The sequence below is a fragment of the Pristis pectinata genome, chromosome 14, assembly GCF_009764475.1.
Source record: "Pristis pectinata isolate sPriPec2 chromosome 14, sPriPec2.1.pri, whole genome shotgun sequence".
Taxonomy (NCBI): Eukaryota; Metazoa; Chordata; class Chondrichthyes; order Rhinopristiformes; family Pristidae; genus Pristis; species Pristis pectinata.
In genome coordinates this window covers 52,735,595-52,755,510 of record NC_067418.1, presented here as the reverse complement: position 1 = coordinate 52,755,510, position 19,916 = coordinate 52,735,595, and the positions used below count along the sequence as shown (strand labels likewise).

The following is a 19,916-nucleotide window of genomic DNA, read 5'->3' as shown; positions in this document are numbered from 1 at the left end:
AGGAAAAGAAGACATGCCGGAAACAGTGGCAGTTTGTCTGGGGAAGGGTGGGAAACTGCATTGAATCTCATGACAATGGACAAGTCGCGGTACATATTTCAATCTACGATACATGAATCGTGAAGCATAAAAACGTTGGAAAAGCAATTAAGCCAGGACTGATTGGGGATATTATAGATTGCAGTAAATCGATAAAAATCGATAATCTAGAAAATTCGCTAAACCTTTGGGATTCGGAACGGATTAAAATTCTGGTAAAGATGAACAAGAAATGTAACTTTTAACAGAATATAGAAAGTAAAAATTAATGTGTGGGACATGGAGAAGATTGAATGAGTTGCAAAACAATGGCCGATTAGTCGGAACAGACGAGGTGGCCGAGAGGTTAAGGCGATGGACTGCTGATCCATTGTGCTTTGCATGCATGGGTTCGAATATCATCCTCGTCGTGAGCTGTTGATTTGAGCAACGAGATTTTAACCCGTTCATTTAAACACTTACCAGACTCCAAGTTTTCCCACCGTCACAGAAACAGTTTTGGTTTGTGAGTCATGAGAGGAAAAGTTCACAATAAGAATTTCTCACGAAATTTGGTAGAATGAGAAGGGAATGAAAAGTCGAGGGAAATGGTGTGACGACCGGTCCCACTCTTTCCATCTGCTTGCAGTGGTGAACACCGAATGGATGTTATCTGGGGAGAATTCTGAAGAGGGAACCGAGCACACATTTTGGGAAGTGGTTACAATTGAAACCTTCCTGCAGAGGGGAGGGGAGGAACGATTGAGTACATAGCGGGGTCGCTGAATCTCCGAAGCCACCGATTTTGGACCGAAGACAGAGCGGGTGGGAGTCCCTCCAAATCATCAAAATAGCTCAGAACACTCTCACTCTATCTTTGTCTCTTGTCTCTCTGCCTCTGTCTATCTGCTTGTCTTTCTCTTCTCTCTCTCTCTCTCTCTCTCTCACGCTCTCTCTCCACCTCTTGCCCCGGTGAGAAAGAGATAATAGCAGATGTGTTCTTCATACTGCCCCATTTACTCACAGTTATGCCTGCATAATAAAGCCGCCTCAATGCAGTATCAAACATTTGCAGCTGCTGTCAGCCACCGAAAAAATTGCCTTCACCGTCTTAGTTTCAATACTTGAAAACAAGGTAGGAGGAAAGTCTTTGCGGAAGTAATTCTGTGATGTTCCTTCAAACCCTGACAGGTAGTCACACGGTGGAACTAAATTTGAAGTTACGTCGATGCACTTTTGTGTTCAAGCGGAAGTAGACAGCATCGATTCCATGTCCTGCATTGTGCCTTCCAATAAAAGCCAACAAGGTTTGAACAGAACAAATTTCGCTTCGTACTGAACCGTGAATGGACACCACAGATATGGCGCAATTTGGGAATCCATCTGCACAGACAGTACACGGATGTGCTCTGCTGTCAGTCCCCAATGTGTCAGGTCACCTGCTCTAACCGACACCCTCTGGTCCTTCTGCCCCGTACTTAATTTTCTGGTCGGAAAATAAACGAAAAACACAATTGTTTAGTTCCCGCTCAGAGTTCTAAGAGAACACGAATGCATGGATATATAATTGTAATCACTGAATGCAACCGATTTTAATCTTAGCAGCCAAACGGTTCCTGGATATTGTGGAACTGGACAAAGCAGTGCGTTTTCATGCCGCCGGGAACCAAATTCAGTGTCATTTTTTGAGACAGCTGACAAAAACATGACTTCAATCGGCCTGTCCACTGCTCATCTGCTACTCAAATCCCTGTCCGTCCTTCTATTACTCCGGGGGTGACCAGTCCAATGAGCACCTGGATGGGGTTGGATTATTCTCTTTTAAAACTCTCAACCCCAGTGTGGCCCGTGACCAGACACATACTCAGTCTTATGGGGTCAACGCTCTGCAACACAACAAAAGGCCCCTCACACCACAGCCATCCCGGAACATGCAAAGCTTTGCGAGAGTTATTCTGTTACCATTATCTGTATTCGGTCCGTCACCTTCTATTGGAAGGTGTCTGCCTGTATCATATCCTGAGGCAGCGGCTTCCAGATTGAAACCATCCTTTAGTGCAAACAATGCCTGTCAGATCCCCTTCAAACATCCTAACTGATCACGATGTCCTTTTTTGAGACCTGTGTACCAAAGTCAAAACACACTGACTGTCCGCCCCCTTCCTGTAATTTTGCGCAACCCTGCGGGTCACCCCTCGGCCTATTCCGCTTCAGGAAAAGCAAACACAGACAATCTAATTTCTCTTCATAACGAAATGCTCCATTTGGGCGGCATGCTGCAGATCTTACTCTACACCCTGTCCAGACGTAGCACAACACAAACACACACCACACACACACACACACACACACACACACACACACACACACACACACACACACACACACACACACACACACACATTATCAACTTGATTCCATTTTTGGTTTTAAGCAATTCATATATTCATAAATTTGAATACCAACCTTCTGTAAAATGACTCCAGCCATGTGATTTGTGGAATCACCTTTTCAAACTGGGAGGATGCATAAAACAGACAGAGAACGGTACAGCACAGGAACAGGTCCTTCGTCCCACAATATCTCTACCGACCATTATGCCTGCAAATGGTCTCCATCTCTTTATTACCTGCCCGTTCATGTGTCTGCCCAAATGATTCCGAAAAGTTGCTATTGCATCAGTTGCATCAGCTTCCATCTCATCACCTGGCGGCGCGTTTTGGGATCCGAACAATCTTTGCTTGACAGATTTGGTTTGTAAATCTCCTTTCAACTGTCTCCCTCACCTTAAATCTCTGCCCTAGACTATTTGACATTTCCATTGGGGTAAAATACTCAGACTCTGTATCCTATCCATGTCTGTCCTCTTTGCATATACTTCTGTCAGGCCGACGCTCAGCCTCCGACGCTCCAGGGGAAATAAACTAAGATGGTAAATCAGACGGAGATATTGTCGTTGGGACTAGCATTTCTCTCCGATAAGTCCATTTGACTCACGGCAGAAACCACAGTCCTGAGACACGAGTGAATTCACGACAAAAAACTGTATTCCAAAAATTCCAAAATAAATGAGCGCAGCGCTGCTGCTGATCGCGAGGGCGGCGCCAGGAAAGGAAAAAGCGAAAGCAACATGTTACCTTTACTTACCTGAAGCGGATCCGCACACGTTTGCATGACCCCTCCTTCTAAATGCATTAAATGTTTATTTTCGCACTTGTTTTCCCCGAGCCCTGATGGTGAGTTAGGGCAGAACTTTGTATTTTCCTATCAGAATAAACGACAAGACAAGTTTTGGTATATATTTATGTGTTGCATTATGACTTAAATCCACGACAACTTGGTCCCTCAGCATTTACCAAAGGCCAAAACTTCTGTCGCGTTCAACAACTGAAAATACATAAATAAGAATTATTTGCCCTCAGATGTGTCTGAAACAGACGGGCCTCAGAGGATATGGGAGAATAAATGCCGTTAAGATGTCGTGCTCGGAATTGCTGCAATATTTTCAACATTTTCCATCCTTAACATATTTAAATATTATTCTCATCGGATATCCCATCAAGTTCTTCAGTTCCCTTCTGAATTTTGTCTGAGTCACTGCGTAAATACAAGTGTTTGTGTAGCAGCTCAGAAGCAGGAGCATGTAGCTGGCTTGGTCCGCCATAAACATCGGGTAAGTGAAACTGGTTGAATAATAGCGCTTAGTAATTTGCATCCACAAGAAAAATATCAAATACGGCATCCAAAGCAACATTGAAGTTGGCTAATACAGCAAAGAAGATGATGGATTTCCTTCGGTTTTCCATCTCGCCATCATTGTGATTCGCATCAGTCTTGCTGCCTATCAGACTCTTGCGGACACGACTGGCAGCTAAAATGTGGCCGACTGTCAGAGTATTGAGCAGCGTGATCAAGAACATTGGAAGCAGAGGGGTCAGACAGCGGTGAATCCAGGTGAATGCCACCCATGCGGGTTCAGTATACACTTCTTGTTTTCCATGACAGCCCCAAGATAAGTAGTGCTCAGTAACTAAAGGTTCAAATGCAAAGTACCAGGGAATATTTTTACAACATAAGAGTGGACACATTGTCGCTATAACCATGTCGATCAAATGTGAAAGCGAGTATCAACCACACGGAAATGTCGGTGACGACATGATTCAACACTTTATGGAATGAGCACACTTGTGTAATGAACAGGAAACTTGTTTGGAAATAGAAGTCATTAAACCGGTACAGTATCACGTCACTGACAACGACCTACAGATCTGCTGCTGCCACGGCCACGAGGTACCGAGAGACACATTTGGAGATGCCGCATTTTCCCCGGGACAGGATCACAATCGACACCACGTTCGCTGTGAAATGTCAACAATTGGAAATCGTCAGTCACAATGCATACATAGATTCAGTTACAGTTGTCATTGAATACACGACTTCACTCTGAGATCGCGGTTGAGCACACACACTTTATTTGCGGTGGAACTGCTCACTGAAACAACTAGTAACACAAACATTTAATGTTATGCACCACATTGAAAACTAAGCAAGACAAAGAATGGACGAAACGTCGTCACCGAGAACTTTCTTGGTGAGTCTCCCACATGGTAACTGAACTGCTGGGAAGAGCTGAAGAATGTAATGCATGTTTGAGGAAATTGCCAATAGCTAAATGATCTGGAGAACAGTAACATCAGCAGAAATACAGCGGGGAAGATGAAGTTACTGGCGTGGTCCGAACAGGACTCAAGCCTGAGCAACAGTGGAGGGGGCATGGATGGCGAGTGATTGGAGTGTTTTGGATTTTAAATCATCTTCTCAATGCACGGCTGAGAAAATTATCTCACGGTGAAACACAGTGTTAAAACATGCGGTCAGGAATCAAACTGTAAAAACCAGGAGTGAACTTTGGAAAGATGAACAACGAGAGTTTTGGCAGTGACGATGCAACTGACGGATCAGCTAGCATCTCGATAATAAATTCAGTCTGAGTGCGAAGGCACAGCAGTGCGTGTAAAGGGATCGGTGCCCTTTGTAGGTTGAGAATGAGTTTAAATAACGAACAGATTCGTTGTTGAGAAATCCTGTTAGACTGACCCGATGATGAGTTCTGAGGTAAAGAATGACGAAAGAGCCTCGGGGACGTTGCCTCGTGGATTCAAAACAAAATTGTTGGCAAAGTCGTACGAACATTGCTGATCCGCAATATTGAGGCCAATGGGCTGAATGGGACAGTGCCGATACAGGTCCGGAGGTGGACCAAGGGAACGACACTGAGTGATGTGTCAGCAATAAGTCACTGTTTCTCCCTGGCGTGGATGGTGATACACAGCTCAGGTGTTAGCGTTTTTATTCTTTTTTTCGAGTATGTTATATTTTCGAAAGAGCGCGTGTGACCTTAAAAAATAACACACATCGTGGACGGTGGATAATGGGAGAAGTGATCATCCCCACCAGGGCCGACGAACACAGACAGGACTGTGACGCCAGAATGGGCGGAGCGGGGGCGGGAAATGGGAAAATGGAAACGAGCAGAACAAATAGAGGAAATGACGCCGCCTGTCGGAACTGAGGCATTTGCCGCAAGGAGTGCACAGATTGTTGGCAGCATCTGGAGACTAATAGAGAGAGATTGGATAAGTATTGACTACCCAGGAGCAATAATCATCGACATGGTGCAGAAGAATAGAGATGACCAGGGTAAACGGAAGACAGGGGAAGTGGAAGAGTTAAAGATATCTCCACGAAGAGAGTCGGGATCCGACAGACTCAATTCGTGCTTGTGCCAGAAACTGAAAATATTCAAGTCATGAGAAAAGGGCGTGTGGGAGGTGGAGTGGAAGGGTATTTGGAAAAGCGGCTGTAGGTCCTTTGGGAGATATTACAGATGTATCAAAATAACGGTGATTTGAAAATAAGTTTACAGGATGCAGTATTTCAAGAGGGCGGACAAACGTTCAGCGCTGTAGGTCCAGTATCATGTTTCAAGGGTTTGGTCATGAAATGAAAGTGTTTGTCTGAAGTGAAGCGAGAAATCCAGGCATTTGATCGACGTGCAATAGATCCCTTGCAGCAGCGCTATTGCTGCAGGAAGAGTTGTTGCAGGAGGCAGTTGTCTCCCACCGCTTGGAAAGCGAAATGCGAGATGTATATTAACCCTTCAGCTGAGTGGATCAGGCTGTGAATCTGTGTTCCTGCTCTGAGTGCAAATCTACCGTCGCCAGGGGCTGGGATGACTGTGGATAGAGTCCTGTACTTCCCTTTCAAACAGGCGGGATCTCCTGATCAATGGCACTGCCGTCACTCTCCTAACAGTCCACACTCACAAGTATGTGTGCAGTCATCAGCGGGTGGAGACGTGCCTGTACTCAGCAACAGGGAAATAGATCGTCTTTCAAATTGAGAATAAGGTAGTCGTTACGAGATACTACCGAGAGTAACCGGGAGGAAGGGGTGATCAGTTGATCCTTTGAAATAATAAAGTGAGTAGCATCAGTTTTACTCACTGCGGGGATGTTCAGTACAACGACATATGATGGAAAGACTTGCAAAAACGGAATATTTTTCCCATTAAACATATATTCAGGAAGAAACGGCCACTGCTCATTTCGCCTAAAATTATTTGCAGGCAAGAAAACAAAACTTCGGATTGGTGCCTGGTTAATAACGGGGGGAAACTTGTATCGCCGATTCGTAACTTTCATAACTGAATGTAATCACTTACTGGAACTCCAAAGGCTGCTATAATCGAGTAATAAATAATTTCTGTCTGCGCGATTGGAGGCAGCAAGGAAAACGGATACGCGCTGAGTGGAACTCTCATCCTGGCGGAGATGTGATGTGATGTCCTCTGTGCTGGAATCCAACTGACAGCGCTTTACAGAGACAGGCTTCATATGTATCAGGGAGATTCTTCCCCTGGTATTAGAAAAGGAAACCAGAAACATTAACATTACTTCAGGCACCTGAGCAGCGCGTCAACAACTTTGCCTGTTCCGCTTGTGCTGCACCATGTTTATCCACAAAACAAGCGATATTTTTCGAAGAGAACGTGGCGAAAAATTGATAGAATCTGTTAAGCACATTTCACTCGGATCCAAGACGAAATTCTGGTTTCTGATACATCTCTGTAACACGAAAAGCAGGCTCAGCCTCAATACTCCGATTCTGTCAAACGGTTCGCTGCTGCCCATGTGCCGACTTTATTCGACGAGTTTTACATCCTTCTACATTTTGCTTGGTTCGCAGTGATGCAAAGACATTTGCTTCAAACTCACAAGTTAGGCTTGCAATACAGTAAGCAATTTCTGAAGAATTTAGGCTTCTAAACCAATAAACGGTGAGAATAAAACTGGGACAACATTGCACGTCTGATTGTATCATAGTCATTAACTCTTTGATAAGTTAGCTACACTTCTGTCAGACTTTCCCTCACTCGATGGTGAGAGAGCCCTTACACTAAAGCTACAACACAAGTTACAACTGGATGAGGTGAAAATGAGGATTGAAACGGACACTGGGCAGGGGCAATGAGTCAAAGCAATAAAATGCACGCTGATGGATCGCGTCCCCTATTGATCAGACACTCAGAAAAGTGTAAGTCTGGCGAGATAAATGTGTGATTCGGCAATTGTGACCTTCGTTTCAGTACATATTCTGTCTCACGACCCAAAGCCGTTCATGCCTTTTGGGTCCAGTAATCTGTCTACCACCTTCCCAAATATGTTCAGCAACTTGTCCTCTAGAGCCCCTTCTCATGGAGAATTCCATATATTGATCCCCCTCTGAGAGAAGAACTTTATCTCCGTCACATTCACAATCGGTGTGCCGCTGATTCTCAAAACGTGTCCTCTGGTTCCAGATTCCGCAGCCACGGAACACGTCCTCCCTGTATTGAACCCGTCGAAACCTGCCGGAATTTTCCACCTCTCCAAATCTTCTCTCTTTCCTCCAACCTTGGTGAATACATTCATTGTTGATCCCATTGTCTCCTCAAAGGATATGGAACATGGAAGAGTACTGCACAGGAACAGTCCCTTAGGCTCACAATGTCAGTTACCACTATGATTTAACTGATCCCATCAAGATGCACATGAGCCATATCTCTCCATTCCCAACATATTCACCTGCCTATCCAAAGGCGTCTTGAACGCCACAATCCAAGGTGTTTCTACTACGACTACCGACAGCGCACTGAGGGCATCTACCACCCTCCGTGGAAAAGACATTTGTCCCGAACATTCCCTTTAAACATCAGCCTCTCACATCGAATCACGCCCACTCATTTTCGACATTTCTGCCTTGGTTCAAAATATCTGCCCTTTCTCTGCGTCTCATGGTTTTACACAATTCTGTGAGTTCTCCCCGCAGCCACCCACGCTCCAAAAAAATAAATCCAGCTTTATTCAACCTCGTTTTTTATTTATTACCCTCTAATCCAGGCAACATCCTTGTAAACTGATTCTGCATCCTTTTCCAGAGCTTCCAAGGACTTCCTGACCGGAACTGCACGCAATAGTCCAAGTGTGGCCAAACCAAGGATTTATAAAATTGCAGAATGACTTTCTGACATGATATCCGATGCTCCGAGCAACGAATGCAAGCATACCAGATGCCTTCTTTGGTGTTGTATCTGGTTACATTGCCACATTCAACGAGGTATGCAATCAGCCTGATGAATCTTCGTTGACCTCTCTTGTTTGGAATAGTTTCCATTTTCAAGTCATGTGACCGAAACTGCACGAAACACTCCAGCTGTGGTCTCTGAATCACCCAATATAATTGCAGTGAGAAATACAGCGCCTGTACTCAATTTTTCTTTCAATATATGTTCATATATCCAAAGCCTTATCAGCTGAATTTAGTGACTGGTGTAAAAAAAATCACCCGCATGCCTTAAGAAGACAGTATTTCCAAAACTGGAACCATGTAAACAATACCCGACCTTTCATTCTTTTTGCTCCGAAATGGATAAACTCACATTTATCCACGAGATATCGTTTCTGCCATGCATTTAGCCACTCAGGCAACTTGTATAATCCACCTTGCAGTTTCTTTGCTTCCGCTTCCAAGAACACATCTGAAATGCTTCATGGTTTGAATCAAAATGTATCTGTGAATGTGATGAAGGTCAGGAGAGATTTTGATCCTGGCAGAGTGTCAACAAAATTTTCTACCGCCACGGAAGATCATCAACCAGAACATAGAATATTACAGCACTTTACAGGCCCTTCGGCCTAAAATGTTATACCATCATTTTCTCCTGCTCTAAGATCTATCTAACCCTTCCCTCCCACATAACTCTCCATTTCTCTATTATTCATATGTCTATCTCAGAGTCTCTTAAATGTCACTGAGGTTTCTGCAGCCACAATCTCTACCGACAGGGCGTTGCACGCACCCACCGCTCTCTATGTAAAATCCTCCCTCTGACACCCCCTTATATCTTCCTCCAATCACCTTAAAATTATGTCCCCTCCTGTTAGCTATTGTCGCCCTGGTAAAAAGTTCTGACTGTCCACACGATCGGTGTTTCTTATTAACTTATACACCTCTATCAAGTCACCTCTCATCTTCCTTCCCTCCAAAGACAGATGTCCCAGCTTACCCAACCTCTCTCATAAGACATACTGTCCAATACAGACAGCATCCTGGAAATCTCCTCTGCACAATCTCCAAGGATTACACATCCTTCCTAAAATGAGGCGATCAGAACAGAACACAATTCTCCAAGTTTTGTCAAACCAGAGTTCTATAGAGCTGCAATATTACATCACGGCTCTTGAACTGAATACCTCCACTAATGAAGGACAACACCCCATACACCTTCTTAACAACCCTATTGACCTGCATGGCAACCTTGAGGGATCTATGGACGTGAACTTCAAGATTCCTCTGTTCCTCCACACTGCTATCTATTCTGCCTACAAACTTGATCTCCCGAAGTATATGACTTCACATGTCTCCAGGCTGAACTCCATCTGCAACTTCGCAGCCCAGCACTGCATTTTATCCATATCCTGTTGTGATCTACAGCAACCTTCTGCACTATCCACAACGCCACCAACCTTTGTATAATACGCAAACTAACTCACCCACTCTTCCACACCCTCATCCAAGTCATTTATAAAAATCGCAAAGAGCAGGGGTCTCAGGCAGATCGCCACGGAACACGACTGGTCACCGACCTCCAGGCAGAATACGGTCCATCTACACCCACGCCCTGTCTTTTATTAGCGATCCAATTCTGAATCCACAGTGCCAGGTTTCCCTGGATCCCATCCTTCTAACTTTCTGAATGAGACTTCCATGAGAAACCTTATCAAACGCCTTACGAAAATCCATGAACACCACATCTACTGTTCTACATTTCTCAATGTGCTTTGTCACATCCTCAAATAATTCAATCAGGCTCGCGAGGCACGACATGCCCCTCACAAAGCCAATAATAAGGTGGTTCCTAAACAGGTATCCATGGATGAACCGGGAGATCCACTCCCTTCTGAAGTCGAGGACTGTTGCACACAAATCTGATGATCCTGACCTGAACAAGAGATATGAGCTTCGGAAAGCTATCAGGAATGCCAAGAGGCAATACCGACTCAAATTAGAGTCCCAGAAGCCGTCAGTTATGGCAGGGCTTACATGCCATACCGGGCGACAAGACGAGGACGGGCTGTATAGTTAGCAACGCATAGACGGACGCATTCTATACGCGTTTTGAACAGAAGTGAAATGGATTGTCACCAGCTGCCATGATAGCCTTCAATGAAACTGAACCCGTGATCACCGTTGATGACATAAGATCAGTCTTTCGAAGAGTGAACACGAGGAAAGCATCTGGCCCAGATGTTGTCCCTGGCCGTGTGTTCATATTTTGTGCTGATTAACTGGTGGAATTCTTTGCAGAGTTATTCAAAATCTCCCTGCCTAAATCTCAGGTTCCCACTTATTTTAAGAAGACCACTATCATCCCGGTACCGAAGAAGAGCAAGGTAATATGCCTTGATGACTGCCGATCAGAAGCTGTGACATCCATTATCATGAAGTGTTTTGAGAGGCTGGTCATGACACCCATCAACTGCAGCCTCCCAAACTATCTCGACTCACTGCAATTCGCCTGTCGCCAGAACAGATCTGCAGCGGACGCCATCTCCATGGCCCGACACTCAGCTCTGGAGAATATGGACAGTAAAGACACCGACGTTAGACTACTGTTTATTGACTACAGCTCTGCCTTCATTGCTATAATCCCAAGCAAACGTCACCAAACTCCGAGACCTACGACTCAACACCTCCCTCTGTAAGGGGATCCTTGACTTTCTAACAAACAGACCGCAATCAGCGAGGATAGACAGCAATACCTACAACAGATTATTCTCAACACTGGTGCCCCACAGGGTTGCGTCCTTAGCTCTCTACTCTACTCCCTACATACTCATTACTGTGTGGCCAGATTCTACTCTAACTCCATCTACATGTTTGCAGATGATACCACCGTTTTAGGCCGTATCTCAAACAGCAATACTCAGAGTATTGGAAGGAGATAGAGAGCTTAGTGGAATGGCGTCATGACAACAACCTTTCCCTCGATGTCAACAAAACAAAAGAGCTGATGATTGACTTCAGGTAAAGGGTGGTGTACATGCTCCTGTCTACATCAACAGCGCTGACGTCGAGAGGGTTGACAGCTTCAAGTTCCTGAGAGTGAGCATCACCAATAGCCTGTGTTCGTCAAATTACGTAGATGCCACTGCCACGAAATCTCACCAACTCCTCTATTTCCTCAGGCGGCTAATGAAATTAGGTCTGTCCCCTTTGAAACTTACAAACTTTTATCCATGCACCATAGAAAGCATCCTATCTGGACTTATCACGGCTTGCTACGGCAACTGCTCTACCCAGGACCGCAAGAAACTGCAGAGAGTTTTGCAAACAGCCCAGGGCGTCGTGGGAACCAGCCTCCCCTCCTTAGACACGGCCTTTACCATTTGCAGCTTTGGCGAAGCAGCCAGAATTATCGAAGCCCCCACCCACCCAGTTGATTCGCTCTCCTATCCACTTCCAGGTGGAAGATACAGGAGCCTGAGGGCACATACCATCAGTCGTAAGGACAGCTTCTATCCAACTGTGATAAGACTATTGAACGGTTTCCATATACTATTAGATGGACTCTTGACCTCAGGACCTCCCCTGTTGTGACCTTGCACCTTATTTTACTGCATTTTCTCTGCACCTTTGACACTTTTCTCTGAAGATTACAGAATTTTTACCTGTACGACCTCAATGCACTCCTTCCTAACTCTATGTGAATGCACTGTGTGATGAATTGACCTGTACGATCGATCTGCAAGACAAGTTTTATCACTGTACCTCGGTACAAGTGACAACTATAAACCAATACCAATACCCATACCGAATCAGCCCATGCTTATCCAAATGCTCATACATCCTGTCTCTAAGAATTTCATCCAACGATTTCCCACCAGTGAAATAATACTCAGTGGTCTGTAATTCCCAGGGTTATCGCTACTCCCTTTCTTAAACAAAGGAACAATATTTGCCACACTCCAATCATCTTGCACTACTCCTAAGGCAGTGAGGACGCAAAGATCATCACCTAAGGCGCAGCATTCCTTTCCCTCGCTTCCTGTAATAACCTTGGATATATACCGTCTGGACACGGTGACTTAAAAATCCTAATGTATTTCGAAAGTTCCAGCACATCCTCTTTCCTTACGTCGACATGCCCTAGCGTATCAGCCTGTTGTACACCATCCTCACAAATATCAACGTCACTCTCTCTTCCTGGTGAACACTGAAGCAAAGTATCTGACTCAGTTTCAGTCTCCATGCATGTTGCTCGTTTCATAACAGTGTTCACTTCAAACTGTGCAGCGACTTTCATGGTTTGTTCAGGCAAGGTGTATACAGTATGGCTGTTCCCCGTTCACTGCGTCAATGTCCAATAGTTACGAGAAGTGGATTGAAATGTGAACATCTCTTCGGAATCAATGCAGGATTGTGCTGATGATGCAGTCAAGGTGTCCAATGGAGCTAAAGGGAAGCATATCTGATAGGGGCGGAAGTGAAAGAGAGAGACGGACAGATAGAGAGATAAATAGACAGACAGATGGAGAGAGACATAGAGATAGAGAAATAGGGAGACAGATAGACAGACAGGCAAACACACAGAAAGAAACATTTGGGTTTGCAGGCGCCTCTGAGAGAAACGATGGAGTAGTAGATTTCTATTTCTCTGCTTCATTTCAGTTCAGGCACCAATGAAGAAAACCTGCCGAACTTCCACTCCACTGAACGTGAATTGCGCGAACAGAGTTCGTGACTTCCCTGAAATTCACAACAGATTTCAAGTCTCCGGCCCAACCCACCGGGTATTCACTGTGGCTGGACGGGGTTGAAGGGAATGGGCCCAGTAAGAAATAACAAAAATTGTGCTGATGATTCAGACTGAAGGTAGTCTGCTTGCCTGGTGATATAAACATATAACACAGAACATTGAACATGGAACATAGAACAGTACACACATGAAAGGGCGCTTCAGCCGACAATGTTGTGCTGAACTAATTGAAATAGTATTTCAATTAACGAATCCCTGCTGCCTACAAAATGTCCATGCCCATTCATTCTCTGCACGTTCTTATGCACATCCAAGACCCTCTTAAATTCCTCTATCATATGTCCCTCCACCACCAGGCCTGGCAGAGCATTCCAGGCACCCACCACGTTCCGTTCAAAAGAACTTGCCCCACGCATCTTTGAAATCACCCCCTCACCGTAAATGCATGTCCTCTGATATTGGACATTGCGACCTCGGGTAAGGATCACCTCTTTACCTGCCTTTCATAATTTTATAAACATTTATCAGGTGCCCTCTGCCTCGGCCGATCCGGAGAAAACAGCCCAAGTTTGTCCAACCCCTGTTGATGACATATGCCTTCTAATCCAGGCAGCATATTGATGAACCTCCTCGGCACCCTCCAAAGGCTGCACTTCCTTCCTGTAATGAGGTGACCAGAATAGAATGCGTCCTAACCAGAATTTCATAAAGTTGCAACACAGCATCCACACTCCTGAACTCAAAACCTGGACAAACAAAGGTAAGTATGTAATATGCATTCTTCACATCCCTGTCAACCAATATAACCTCTTTCAGGGAGCTATGGACTTGGACCCCAAGTTCTCTCTGTACATCAACACTGTTATGGGTCCTGCAAGTAACTGTGCAATGTCCCTGTACATTTGCTCTCCCAACGTGCTAAGGGAGATAATCCTCCCACATTTCGCCGGATTGTACTGCATCTGCTATTTCCCCGCAACTATCTGCAACTGAATAAGTTTATATAAATATTTACACCTATAACTTTTTATTTCCATCTTTTATAGTTTCAAAATAACAAAAAAGGAAAAGGGCCTGAAGCAAAAGTTTGAGCAACCTGCATGTTCAGTACTTTAGCAACTATCACAGCTTGTAAACGCTTCTATAGCCAACTAAAAGTCTTTCAATTCTTGTTTGGTGTATTACGCCCATTCCTCCTTGCAAAAGGCATCTAATTCTGTGAGAATCTTGGGCCGACTTACATGCACTGCTCTTTTGAGGTCTATCCACAGATTTTGGGCTCTTCTCCTTTTTTTGTTATTTTGAAACTGTAAAAGTTGGAAATAAAAAGTAATCTTGCTTGAAATATTAAAGAAACGTGCCACATTTAACCTTATGCCTTTTGGAAATCAGGTTGTCTTTTACTCGCTTAGCTATTCACATAAATTTTGACCAGGGGTGCCCAAACTTTTGCATGCCGCTGTATATATATATGATTAGATTGGATTGGATTACATGCCTTTCTTAATCGCATGTACATTGAAATACACAACGAAATGCATATTTTGCGCAGAGTGTTCTGGGTGCAGCCCGCAAATGTATGTATACCGTGGCATTCTTTGGCAATCTTCTGCCGTATCCAGAACATAACCAATCTTCGTATAGACTGAGAATACACCAGCCCACCCATCCAAATTTTCTTCCAGGTCATTGTTATGTATCACACACAGCTGAGGTCCCATTTCGGATTCCTGCAGAACACCACTTGTTTCGGGCCTCCCGCCAGATTAAGTCCCATCTATCACTATCCTCTGTCTTCCATAAGCAAGCCACTTCTGAATTAAAAACAGCCAAGTTTCCGTGGACGCCATGAACTTTAAAGTTCTTGATGAACCTACCATGAGGGAACTTGTCAATCCACTCAGTTAAATCCACGTGGACAACAGTCACAGCTCCACCTTCATCAATCACCCTCGTCACCTCCTCGAGAAATCTCAATTAAGTTGCCCCGCTCCAAGCCATTCTGACTGTCCCTAATTAGGCCATGGTTGTCAAAATGTTCATAAATCCTATCACTCGGAATCTTCGACAATAGCTTCCCTGCCACTAACGTGAGATTCACCGGTCCATAGTTTCCAGGATTATCCCCATTTCCCTTCGTTAATTAAATTAAACAATTGGCTACTCGCCAGTCCAATGCGACCTCTCTTGTGTCTGGAGAGGGTCACGAAGTTCTCTGTCAATGCTCCAGCAATTTCGCCTCTCTCAATAACCTTGAGTATACCCCATCGGGCCCTGGGGAGTCAGCCACTATAATGTTTCTTAAGAATCACAACATTAGCTCTTTGTTTATCTCAAAATGCTCCAGCATATCAGCATGCTCCACAATGATCTCACTATCCACTACGTCCTTCCCCTTGGTAAATACCGACGCAATGTATTCATTTAATAAATCGCCCACATACTCCCCCCCCCCGGAAGCAAATGTTCCCTCCTTTATCTTAGAGTGGTCCTACCACCTCACCATTTATGGTCTTCCTCTTGATGGATATATAAGATACCTTAGGATTCTCCTTAATAAAACTGGCCAAATACCCTTCGTGGCCCCTCCTGACTTTCCTAATTCTATTCTTGCTTTCTTTTCCAGCTTCTTTAAAATTTTCGGAGTTCCTTTGAATTTAGCTTCCGAAATTTTACATACGCTTATTTTGTATTCTTCTTGATTAAGATCAACATCTCTTGTGACATCTAAGGTTCCTTTACCCGATTGTCTGTGTGCATCATTTTCCAAGATTTTCATGCGTTCACTTAATTCGGTTTGTAAGGCCTGCATTCATTGTCCAATGGGAAGGTGCTGGACTTCATGAAACGCTGCCATAATTCTTGTGATGGTTCTCCCACATGCTGTCAGGGACGGAGTTCCATGTTTTAGATCTGAGGAAACTGTCAGACAGTATAAAGGCGCTGTGTCTGGACGTGGTGAGGACTGTATTCACTCGTCTGTGGTGCCAGCGACCGTGTGGCCTAATGGAGAAGGCGTCTGATTCCGGTAACAAATGTTGGAATGATCAGAAGACTCCAGGTTCGAATCCTGCCACGGTCGTTTACCGTTGATCTAAAATAACTTTATTGCCTGCTTCGAATTTTAATGAGCGCAGAAGTTTGCTCACAGCCCCAGGGATGCAAGTTCAATCTTGAGCTCGGGTGCTGTCTGTTTGGAATCTGAGCCTCGTTGTTGGATATGTTTGGACATACATGTCAGTGAACGTTAACTGCGGGAAGGAGTGTTCTGTGGTCCGACAGAGATGACCAGATCGAATGGCGACTATCATGTCACTTGAAGCATTGAAGTGCAGAATATTTCCCATCAGGTCGATAAACGACATGAAGGGGAAATAGCATGCGGTCGTTTTCCCAATACACCTGTTGTTCTTTTCATGATCATCGGCTAAGGCCGTGGGCTCTGGAGGTGTTGTGTGCGTAGCCCGGATGTATATGCAATGCATCCACTGAATGATGTCGAGCCCTTTTTCATTCTCTGGTGAAGAGTAGCCAAAGTAGTCTTAGCTTGTGTATTGTAGATGAGTGGGACGATATCAACGCCAAGGGAGGTGATCAGATTGTTTCCAGTTGTAGGTCACTTTCTGACGGAAACATGCATTGATTTGGCCGTTTTTCCTTCAGCTGTCAGTTTGCCGTGTGCAATTCTCTGTAACTGAGTGAGTGAAAGAAACACCGGAAAAAGTCATTACCACAACTTGCACAAGTCCACTGTTTGTGCCCACAGATTTGTTCCGCAGTTCTGGATGTCAGCACACCTGCACGTCCCCGTATCACTTGTGAGGTCATCGTATTGTTCGGTCAGTTTGTTACGGCAAGAGTTTGGAGAACTTATTAACTGGAAATACGCGTTGTTTCACTTTGTGATGAGCGTGCATTGCAGCAGTGATTTGTTTGTGAATGAAAATGGAGTGTGTTTTGGGAAGGAATTCATGAACCAAATCTCCACACATCCCACAGAGGTTTTGGTCAGCCCGTTCAAGCTCATTGGAAGCTACACGTTGTTAAATAGAGTCCATTTCCTCGTGGTCTTGTATGGATTGGTCTGTATTTCTCTGTGGAGTGCAACCGTGCAGTTTGATGGAGGGCAGGTCTTCTGATTTAAAAGTGTCATTGCCGTCATACGATACACGAACATCCTGGAAATGTGTGGCACAGTAAGGTGACAATCAGCGCGTATTCAATCGAAGCAGAAAGATTTGGGAACGTTGTCAAATTATGGCTCAAGGAAATTGGATACAGAAAATTGCCTCGAAATCAGCAGAAATTGAGGATGCTTTAATATCTCGGGGCAGGGACTGATTTCATAATGAAACTGATCCCAGTCATGACCACGTTGAGTTGTATCAAGTGGTCAATTAATCAATGATACCACCGTTTTTTTAAAGTCCCACAATGAATTGTACCAGTTCCGGACCCTTTGTGATCCATGACGTTCCAGTATTGTTTCCCTAGCAGGTGCATTTTATCTTTCTTGAACCAGCGCTGATATACTGCTCTGAAGAAAGGTTAGCGACCGGATTGTCCTCACGGACAACGGCAGTGCCTTGCGTTCCGCGCTATTCTTCATGATAAGGAAATACACAGGGCTTAATTGCACGAGTTGTTCTAATTGATCAATTTCCTTAACCTGAAACTGGATTTTCATTTCTTCACAGTAAAAGCACAAAATCACAAAGATCACAGAATGGCTGCAGCAGGGAAGGATCCATTTTGACAATCGAGCGTCCACTCTCTCATTGTGAGACCCACCCAGCGACTCCTCCTCAACCGGACGCAACTCAAAGCTTTCGGCAACGTGATTCATTTTACTTTTTTCATTCCAGAGACTGATACAGCTCCCAGCTGAACACTGGATTTGATTCTCCTTCCCTGCTGGCGAAGTCACTGCGACCCAGTTATTTGCTGCATGAAATAATATTTTATTTCATCGTACTTTCGGTATCATTCTCGCCCAAGAGATTGCCGTGGCGAGAAACTACCTGATTCGAAGTTTGTCCACCTGGATTATTCTGACAAATAAGCAAATGGTGCAAGTCAGTGTTCAACAGTCTTCTCCGGCGTATTGACATGGAAGCACATTCACAAATCATCCCAGGTTTGTGTTACAGGGTAACGATGGCTCGAAGATATTGAGATTACATGAATACAATTTCAGGGCGGCAATTTTTGAATGTTGAGATTTTTTCCATTTAATCCGCCAAACCTCCAGAATGAACACTGTGACGTTTGATTCGGTCTTTGCCCGGTCAGAAATGGATGGGGTCCTTCTGGGTCTGTGTGAGTTGGACTCGTAATTTGCTGTTATTTTTGGGTGTGTCGTGTCGTCTGTCGTTATTGGGCCTGGTTTTACAGGCAAAACGAATCGTTCGCAAGTATTTTCTGTGAAACCAGATCTGATGTGTTCAATTCTACATATTTTTATCGCGCTTCACCGAAAAGTCAGACAGAACGCCAAATGTTTCTCGGTCAGCTTGTCCAAAATCTTCCTTCGATCCTCACAACACATCCTCACAAAAATCCTCCTCACACTTCACAGTCCCACCCAGTGTTGCGCGGTCGGCAAACTTCCAAATGTTGCATTCTGGTTCCTCATCTGACTGTCTATTTTAATGTCCTGACTATCGGATCACTACCTTCATTCTCCTCTCCTTCAACCAGTTTTCAAGCCATGCCAGTACATTACTCCCAATCCCTGAAGTTTAGTTTTACACATTATCTGCTGATGTGATACCTGAATCAAAGACCGTCTGCTAATTCAGGTGCTTAGAAAAATATCTAAAATGGAAGGTAAAGTGCCTTCTGAAAGAAAATGTATAAATATGACAGCAACGGAATGGGCCATGCAATGTCTTTGATCCATCTGCGGACAGCTCAGACAGAGTCCACCTTGGACAGAAATCACTCAGCTGCTCCTCCGTTGTACCCGGATCCTCATGACCGCTTCGGACTCGATCCACCCAAACAGTTTTATGTTTCGCCTCAAACACAATCTGAGAATGTCGACAAAATAACATCGATCTGTTTTCTTGCTCAGTGATATTTCGTTCCTCGCTGGAAGGTCGCTGACCAAGAATGTTGACTCATCCTCAGTCTCTATGGATGCTGTCTGACCTGCTGAACAAACGTGGATATTAATGTAGGCCCCAACGTCCATGCAACAGCAGAAGGCATTCGGTTTAACCGCAAAGGCTGATGATTTTCAGCCAATCCCTTTGGTGTGAAATTTGATAGTAACCTCTCGGGTAAATGTAAACCAGCAGCGAACAGGGTTCTAACCTACGCGGGGAAACGCCCTTTGGATTTTGAATCCAACGCCTAAGCCACTCGGCCATCGTAGCTCCCGCAGGGAACTCGAGTTGATATCACATATTAAAGGAGCAAGTGATGCTGACAGCCGAGAGAACGGGAGAGTGTGAATAATGTAATTTTTAATTCGGCGAATTTTAACCGGAAAGGATTTTCAAAATTAAAATTCAAGAGTATGGAAGAAAGCGAG

General features: G+C 44.5%; 3 non-coding genes across 3 annotated transcripts; 2 read left to right on the top strand and 1 right to left on the bottom strand.

Annotated features, from left to right (window-relative positions):
• Positions 1-367: 367 nt before the first annotated feature.
• trnas-gcu (transfer RNA serine (anticodon GCU)) lies at positions 368-449 on the top strand. Its single transcript has one exon. It is a non-coding gene; the product is annotated as a tRNA-Ser (tRNA).
• Positions 450-16,370: 15,921 nt separating this feature from the next.
• Positions 16,371-16,460, top strand: trnar-ccg (transfer RNA arginine (anticodon CCG)). Its single transcript is given in 2 exon segments — positions 16,371-16,407; positions 16,425-16,460. It is a non-coding gene; the product is annotated as a tRNA-Arg (tRNA).
• Positions 16,461-19,675: 3,215 nt separating this feature from the next.
• Positions 19,676-19,758, bottom strand: trnal-caa (transfer RNA leucine (anticodon CAA)). The gene has a single exon. It is a non-coding gene; the product is annotated as a tRNA-Leu (tRNA).
• Positions 19,759-19,916: the final 158 nt, after the last annotated feature.